Below are 9,336 nucleotides of genomic sequence, written 5' to 3' on the forward strand. Positions count from 1 at the left end.
TTATTCTCATCTAAAAACAGGGATGATAGCTCATATATGAGATTTCAAAGGTATTTTATTTTGAAACTCTAAATCAGAATGTCCTGATTTTTTCTGAGTGACTAGGTGGGGTGTCCTGCTATCACCCTGGAGTGAGATGCGTCTTCGATACTGGACAGTCTTTGTTTTATTCTCATCTAAAAATAGGGATGATAGCTCATAGAATAGAGATTTCAAAGGTATTTTATTTTGAAACTCTACATCAGAATGTCCTGATTTTTTCTGAGTGACTAGGTGGGGTGTCCTGCTATCACCCTGGAGTGAGATGAGTCTTTGATAGTGGACAGTTTTTGTTTTATTCTCATCTAAACAGAGAGGGATTATAGCTCATATATGAGATTTCAAAGGTCTTTTATTTTGAAACTCTACATCAGAATGTCCTGATTCTCCCTGAGTGACTAGGTGGGGTGTCCTGCTATCACCCTGGAGTGAGATGCGTCTTTGATACTGGACAGTGTTTGTTTTATTCTTATCTAAATACAGAGGGATGATAGCTCATATATGAGATTTCAAAGGTCTTTTATTTTGAAACTCTACATCAGAATGTCCTGATTCTCCCTGAGTGACTAGGTGGGGTGTCATGCTATCACCCTGGAGTGAGATGAGTTTTTGATACTGGACAGTTATTGTTTTATTCTCATCTAAAAACAGGGATGATAGCTCATATATAGCTCAGCTTCAAAGGTATTTTATTTTGAAACTGTACATCAGAATGTCCTGATTTTTTCTGAGTGACTAGGTGGGTTGTCCTGCTATCACCCTGGAGTTTGATGAGTCTTTGATATTGGACAGTTATTGTGTTATTCTCATCTAAAAACAGAGATGATAGCTCATATATGAGATTTCAAAGGTATTTTATTTTGAAACTCTACATCAGAATGTCCTGATTTTTTCTGAGTGACTAGGTGGGGTGTCCTGCTATCACCCTGGAGAGAGATGAGTCTTTGATACTGGACAGTTTTTGTTTTATTCTCATCTAAAAACAGGGATGATAGCTCATACAATAGAGATTTAAAAGGTATTTTATTTTGAAACTCTACATCAGAATGTCCTGATTTTTTCTGAGTGACTAGATGGGGTGTCCTGCTATCACCCTGGATTGAGATGAGTCTTTGATATTGGACAGTATTTGTTTTATTCTCATCTAAAAACAGGGATGATAGCTCATGCAATAGAGATTTCAAAGGTCTTTTATTTTGAAACTCTACATCAGAAAGTCCTGATTCTCCCTGAGTGACTAGGTGGGGTGTCCTGCTATCACCCTGGAGTGAGATGAGTCTTTGATACTGGACAGTTTTTGTTTTATTCTCATCTAAACAGAGAGGGATGATAGCTCATATATGAGATTTCAAAGGTCTTTTATTTTGAGACTGTACATCAGAATGTCCTGATTTTTTCTGAGTGACTAGGTGGGGTGTCCTGCTATCACCCTGGAGTTTGATGAGTCTTTGATATTGGACAGTTATTGTTTTATTCTCATCTAAAAACAGGGATGATAGCTCATATATGAGACTTCAAAGGTATTTTATTTTGAAACTGTACACCAGAATGTCCTGATTTTTTCTGAGTGACTAGATGGGGTGTCCTGCTATCACCCTGGAGTGAGATGAGTCTTTGATACTGGACAGTCTTTGTTTTATTCTCATCTAAAAATAGGGATGATAGCTCATACAATAGAGATTTCAAAGGTATTTTATTTTGAAACTCTACATCAGAATGTCCTGATTTCTTCTGAGTGACTAGGTGGGGTGTCCTGCTATCACCCTGGAGTGAGATGAGTCTTTGATACTGGACAGTTTTTGTTTTATTCTCATATAAACAGAGAGGGATGATAGCTCATATATGAGATTTCAAAGGTCTTTTATTTTGAAACTGTACATCAGAATGTCCTGATTTTTTCTGAGTGACTAGGTGGCGTGTCCTGCTATCACCCTGGAGTGAGATCAGTCTTTGATACTTGAGAGTTTTTGTTTTATTCTCATCTAAACAGAGAGGTATTATAGCTCATATATGAGATTTCAAAGGTCTTTTATTTTGAAACTCTACATCAGAATGTCCTGATTCTCCCTGAGTGACTAGGTGGGGTGTCCCTGGAGTGAGATGCGTCTTTGATACTGGACATTTTTTGTTTTATTCTCATCTAAACAGAGAGGGATGATAGCTCATATATGAGATTTCAAAGGTCTTTTATTTTGAAACTCTACATCAGAATGTCCTGATTTTTTCTGAGTGACTAGGTGGGGTGTCCTGCTATCACCCTGGAGTGAGATTAGTCTTTGATACTGGACATTTTTTGTTTTATTCTCATCTAAACAGAGAGGGATGCTAGCTCATATATGAGATTTCAAAGGTCTTTTATTTTGAAACTCTACATCAGAATGTCCTGATTCTCCCTGAGTGACTAGGTGGGGTGTGCTGCTATCACCCTGGAGTGAGATGCGTCTTTGATACTGGACAGTTTTTGTTTTATTCTCATCTAAAAACAGGGATGATAGCTCATACAATAGAGATTTCAAAGGTATTTTATTTTGAAACTCTACATCAGAATGTCCTGATTTTTTCTGAGTGACTAGATGGGGTGTCCTGCTATCACCCTGGAGTGAGATGCGTCTTTGATACTGGACAGTTTTTGTTTTATTCTCATCTAAATACAGGGATGATAGCTCATACAATAGAGATTTCAAAGGTATTTTATTTTGAAACTCTACATCAGAATGTCCTGATTTTTTCTGAGTGACTAGATGGGGTTTCCTGCTATCACCCTGGAGTGAGATGAGTCTTTGATACTGGACAGTTTTTGTTTTATTCTCATCTAAATACAGGGATGATAGCTCATACAATAGAGATTTCAAAGGTATTTTATTTTGAAACTCTAATTCAGAATGTCCTGATTTTTTCTGAGTGACTAGGTGGGGTGTCCTGCTATCACCCTGGAGTTTGATGAGTCTTTGATATTGGACAGTTATTGTTTTATTCTCATCTAAAAACAGGGATGATAGCTCATATATAGCTCAGCTTCAAAGGTATTTTATTTTGAAACTGTACACCAGAATGTCCTGATTTTTTCTGAGTGACTAGATGGGGTGTCCTGCTATCACCCTGGAGTGAGATGAGTCTTTTATACTGGACATTTTTTGTTTTATTCTCATCTAAACAGAGAGGGATGATAGCTCATATATGAGATTTCAAAGGTCTTTTATTTTGAAACTCTACATCAGAATGTCCTGATTCTCCCTGCGTGACTAGGTGGGGTGTCCTGCTATCACCCTGGAGTGAGATGCGTCTTTGATACTGGACAGTTTTTGTTTTATTCTCATCTAAAAACAGGGATGATAGCTCATACAATAGAGATTTCAAAGGTATTTTATTTTGAAACTCTACATCAGAATGTCCTGATTTTTTCTGAGTGACTAGATGGGGTGTCCTGCTATCACCCTGGAGTGAGATGCGTCTTTGATACTGGACAGTTTTTGTTTTATTCTCATCTAAATACAGGGATGATAGCTCATACAATAGAGATTTCAAAGGTATTTTATTTTGAAACTCTACATCAGAATGTCCTGATTTTTTCTGAGTGACTAGATGGGGTTTCCTGCTATCACCCTGGAGTGATATGAGTCTTTGATACTGGACAGTTTTTGTTTTATTCTCATCTAAATACAGGGATGATAGCTCATACAATAGAGATTTCAAAGGTATTTTATTTTGAAACTCTAATTCAGAATGTCCTGATTTTTTCTGAGTGACTAGGTGGGGTGTCCTGCTATCACCCTGGAGTTTGATGAGTCTTTGATATTGGACAGTTATTGTTTTATTCTCATCTAAAAACAGGGATGATAGCTCATATATAGCTCAGCTTCAAAGGTATTTTATTTTGAAACTGTACACCAGAATGTCCTGATTTTTTCTGAGTGACTAGATGGGGTGTCCTGCTATCACCCTGGAGTGAGATGAGTCTTTTATACTGGACAGTCTTTGTTTTATTCTCATCTAAAAATAGGGATGATAGCTCATACAATAGAGATTTCAAAGGTATTTTATTTTGAAACTGTATTTCAGAATGTCCTGATTCTCCCTGAGTGTCTAGGTGGGGTGTCCTGCTATCACCCTGGAGTGAGATGAGTCTTTGATACTGGACAGTTTTTGTTTTATTCTCATCTAAACAGAGAGGGATGATAGCTCATATATGAGATTTCAAAGGTCTTTTATTTTGAAACTGTACATCAGAATGTCCTGATTTTTTCTGAGTGACTAGGTGGGTTGTCCTGCTATCACCCTGGAGTTTGATGAGTCTTTGATATTGGACAGTTATTGTTTTATTCTCATCTAAAAACAGGGATGATAGCTCATATATGAGACTTCAAAGGTATTTTATTTTGAAACTGTACACCAGAATGTCCTGATTTTTTTCTGAGTGACTAGATGGGGTGTCCTGCAATCACCCTGGAGTGAGATGAGTCTTTGATACTGGACAGTCTTTGTTTTATTCTCATCTAAAAATAGGGATGATAGCTCATACAATAGAGATTTCAAAGGTATTTTATTTTGAAACTCTACATCAGAATGTCCTGATTTTTCCCATCCCAGAGAGGGATGATAGCTCATATATGAGATTTCAAAGGTCTTTTATTTTGAAACTGTACATCAGAATGTCCTGATTTTTTCTGAGTGACTAGGTGGGGTGTCTTGCTATCACCCTTGAGTTTGTTGAGTCTTTGATATTGGACAGTTATTGTTTTATTCTCATCTAAAAACAGGGATGATAGCTCATATATGAGACTTCAAAGGTATTTTATTTTGAAACTGTACACCAGAATGTCCTGATTTTTTTCTGAGTGACTAGATGGGGTGTCCTGCTATCACCCTGGAGTGAGATGAGTCTTTGATACTGGACAGTCTTTGTTTTATTCTCATCTAAAAATAGGGATGATAGCTCATACAATAGAGATTTCAAAGGTATTTTATTTTGAAACTCTACATCAGAATGTCCTGATTTTTTCTGAGTGACTAGGTGGGGTGTCCTGCTATCACCCTGGAGTGAGATGAGTCTTTGATACTGGACAGTTTTTGTTTTATTCTCATCTAAAAACAGGGATGATAGCACATACAATAGAGATTTCAAAGGTATTTTATTTTGAAACTCTAAATCAGAATGTCCTGATTTTTTCTGAGTGACTAGATGGGGTGTCCTGCTATCACCCTGGAGTGAGATGAGTCTTTGATACTGGACAGTTTTTGTTTTATTCTCATCTAAACAGAGAGGGATGATAGCTCATATATGAGATTTCAAAGGTCTTTTATTTTGAAACTGTACATCAGAATGTCCTGATTTGTTCTGAGTGACTAGGTGGGGTGTCCTGCTATCACCCTGGAGTTTGATGAGTCTTTGATATTGGACAGTTATTGTTTTATTCTCATCTAAAAACAGGGATGATAGCTCATATATGAGACTTCAAAGGTATTTTATTTTGAAACTGTACACCAGAATGTCCTGATGTTTTCTGAGTGACTAGATGGGGTGTCCTGCTATCACCCTGGAGTGAGATGAGTCTTTGATACTGGACAGTCTTTGTTTTATTCTCATCTAAAAATAGGGATGATAGCTCATACAATAGAGATTTCAAAGGTATTTTATTTTGAAACTCTACATCAGCATGTCCTGATTTTTTCTGAGTGACTAGGTGGGGTGTCCTGCTATCACCCTGGAGTGAGATGAGTCTTTGATACTGGACAGTTTTTGTTTTATTCTCATCTAAAAACAGGGATGATAGCACATACAATAGAGATTTCAAAGGTATTTTATTTTGAAACTCTAAATCAGAATGTCCTGATTTTTTCTGAGTGACTAGATGGGGTGTCCTGCTATCACCCTGGAGTGAGATGAGTCTTTGATACTGGACAGTTTTTGTTTTATTCTCATCTAAACAGAGAGGGATGATAGCTCATATATGAGATTTCAAAGGTCTTTTATTTTGAAACTGTACATCAGAATGTCCTGATTTGTTCTGAGTGACTAGGTGGGGTGTCCTGCTATCACCCTGGAGTTTGATGAGTCTTTGATATTGGACAGTTATTTTTTTATTCTCATCTAAAAACAGGGATGATAGCTCATATATGAGACTTCAAAGGTATTTTATTTTGAAACTGTACACCAGAATGTCCTGATGTTTTCTGAGTGACTAGATGGGGTGTCCTGCTATCACCCTGGAGTGAGATGAGTCTTTGATACTGGACAGTCTTTGTTTTATTCTCATCTAAAAATAGGGATGATAGCTCATACAATAGAGATTTCAAAGGTATTTTATTTTGAAACTCTACATCAGAATGTCCTGATTTTTTCTGAGTGACTAGATGGGGTGTCCTGCTATCACCCTGGAGTGAGATGAGTCTTTGATACGGGACCATTTTTGTTTTATTCTCATCTAAAAACAGGGATGATAGCTCATGCAATAGAGATTTCAAAGGTCTTTTATTTTGAAACTCTACATCAGAATGTCCTGATTCTCCCTGAGTGACTAGGTGGGGAGTCCTGCTATCACCCTGGAGTGAGATGAGTCTTTGATATTGGACAGTATTTGTTTTATTCTCATCTAAAAACAGGGATGATAGCTCATGCAATAGAGATTTCAAAGGTCTTTTATTTTGAAACTCTACATCAGAAAGTCCTGATTCTCCCTGAGTGACTAGGTGGGGAGTCCTGCTATCACCCTGGAGTTTGTTGAGTCTTTGATATTGGACAGTTATTGTTTTATTCTCATCTAAAAACAGGGATGATAGCTCATATATGAGACTTCAAAGGTATTTTATTTTGAAACTGTACACCAGAATGTCCTGATTTTTTCTGAGTGACTAGATGGGGTGTCCTGCTATCACCCTGGAGTGAGATAAGTCTTTGATACTGGACAGTATTTGTTTTATTCTCATCTAAAAATAGGGATGATAGCTCATACAATAGAGATTTCAAAGGTATTTTATTTTGAAACTCTACATCAGAATGTCCTGTTATTTTTTGAGTGACCAGGTGGGGTGTCCTGCTATCACCCTGGAGTGAGATGAGTCTTTGATACTGGACAGTTTTTGTTTTATTCTCATCTAAACAGAGAGGGATGATAGCTCATATATGAGATTTCAAAGGTCTTTTATTTTGAGACTGTACATCAGAATGTCCTGATTTTTTCTGAGTGACTAGGTGGGGTGTCCTGCTATCACCCTGGTGTTTGTTGAGTCTTTGATATTGGACAGTTATTGTTTTATTCTCATCTAAAAACAGGGATGATAGCTCATATATGAGACTTCAAAGGTATTTTATTTTGAAACTCTACATCAGAATGTCCTGTTATTTTCTGAGTGACTAGGTGGGGTGTCCTGCTATCACCCTGTAGTGAGATGAGTCTTTGATACTGGACAGTTTTTGTTTTATTCTCATCTAAAAACAGGGATGATAGCTCATACAATAGAGCTTTCAAAGGTATTTTATTTTGAAACTCTACATCAGAATGTCCTGATTTTTTCTGAGTGACTAGGTGGGGTGTCCTGCTATCACCCTGGAGTGAGATGAGTCTTTGATACTGGACAGTTTTTGTTTTATTCTCATCTAAACAGAGAGGGATTATAGCTCATATATGAGATTTCAAAGGTCTTTTATTTTGAAACTCTACATCAGAATGTCCTGATTCTCCCTGAGTGACTAGGTGGGGTGTCCTGCTATCACCCTGGAGTGAGATGCGTCTTTGATACTGGATAGTGTTTGTTTTATTCTTATCTAAATACAGAGGGATGATAGCTCATATATGAGATTTCAAAGGTCTTTTATTTTGAAACTCTACATCAAAATGTCCTGATTCTCCCTAAGTGACTAGGTGGGGTGTCATGCTATCACCCTGGAGTGAGATGAGTTTTTGATACTGGACAGTTATTGTTTTATTCTCATCTAAAAACAGGGATGATAGCTCATATATAGCTCAGCTTCAAAGGTATTTTATTTTGAAACTGTACATCAGAATGTCCTGATTTTTTCTGAGTGACTAGGTGGGTTGTCCTGCTATCACCCTGGAGTTTGATGAGTCTTTGATATTGGACAGTTATTGTTTTATTATCATCTAAAAACAGAGATGATAGCTCATATATGAGACTTCAAAGGTATTTTATTTTGAAACTCTACATCAGACTGTCCTGATTTTTTCTGAGTGACTAGGTGGGGTGTCCTGCTATCACCCTGGAGTGAGATGAGTCTTTGATACTGGACAGTTTTTGTTTTATTCTCATCTAAAAACAGGGATGATAGCTCATACAATAGAGATTTCAAAGGTATTTTATTTTGAAACTCTACATCAGAATGTCCTGATTTTTTCTGAGTGACTAGATGGGGTGTCCTGCTATCACCCTGGAGTGAGATGAGTCTTTGATATTGGACAGTATTTGTTTTATTCTCATCTAAAAACAGGGATGATAGCTCATGCAATAGAGATTTCAAAGGTCTTTTATTTTGAAACTCTACATCAGAAAGTCCTGATTCTCCCTGAGTGACTAGGTGGGGTGTCCTGCTATCACCCTGGAGTGAGATGAGTCTTTGATACTGGACAGTCTTTGTTTTATTCTCATCTAAACAGAGAGGGATGATAGCTCATATATGAGACTTCAAAGGTATTTTATTTTGAAACTGTACACCAGAATGTCCTGATTTTTTTCCGAGTGACTAGATGGGGTGTCCTGCTATCACCCTGGAGTGAGATGAGTCTTTGATACTGGACAGTCTTTGTTTTATTCTCATCTAAAAATAGGGATGATAGCTCATACAATAGAGATTTCAAAGGTATTTTATTTTGAAACTCTACATCAGAATGTCCTGATTTTTTCTGAGTGACTAGGTGGGGTGTCCTGCTATCACCCTGGAGTGAGATGAGTCTTTGATACTGGACAGTCTTTGTTTTATTCTCATCTAAACAGAGAGGGATGATAGCTCATATATGAGATTTCAAAGGTCTTTTATTTTGAAACTGTACATCAGAATGTCCTGATTTTTTCTGAGTGACTCGGTGGGGTGTCCTGCTATCACCCTGGTGTTTGTTGAGTCTTTGATATTGGACAGTTATTGTTTTATTCTCATCTAAAAACAGGGATGATAGCTCATAAATGAGACTTCAAAGGTATTTTATTTTGAAACTCTACATCAAAATGTCCTGATTCTCCCTAAGTGACTAGGTGGGGTGTCATGCTATCACCCTGGAGTGAGATGAGTTTTTGATACTGGACAGTTATTGTTTTATTCTCATCTAAAAACAGGGATGATAGCTCATA

The sequence above is a fragment of the Notothenia rossii genome (genome assembly GCF_949606895.1).
Source record: "Notothenia rossii genome assembly, contig: scaffold_79, whole genome shotgun sequence".
NCBI classification, from domain to species: Eukaryota; Metazoa; Chordata; class Actinopteri; order Perciformes; family Nototheniidae; genus Notothenia; species Notothenia rossii.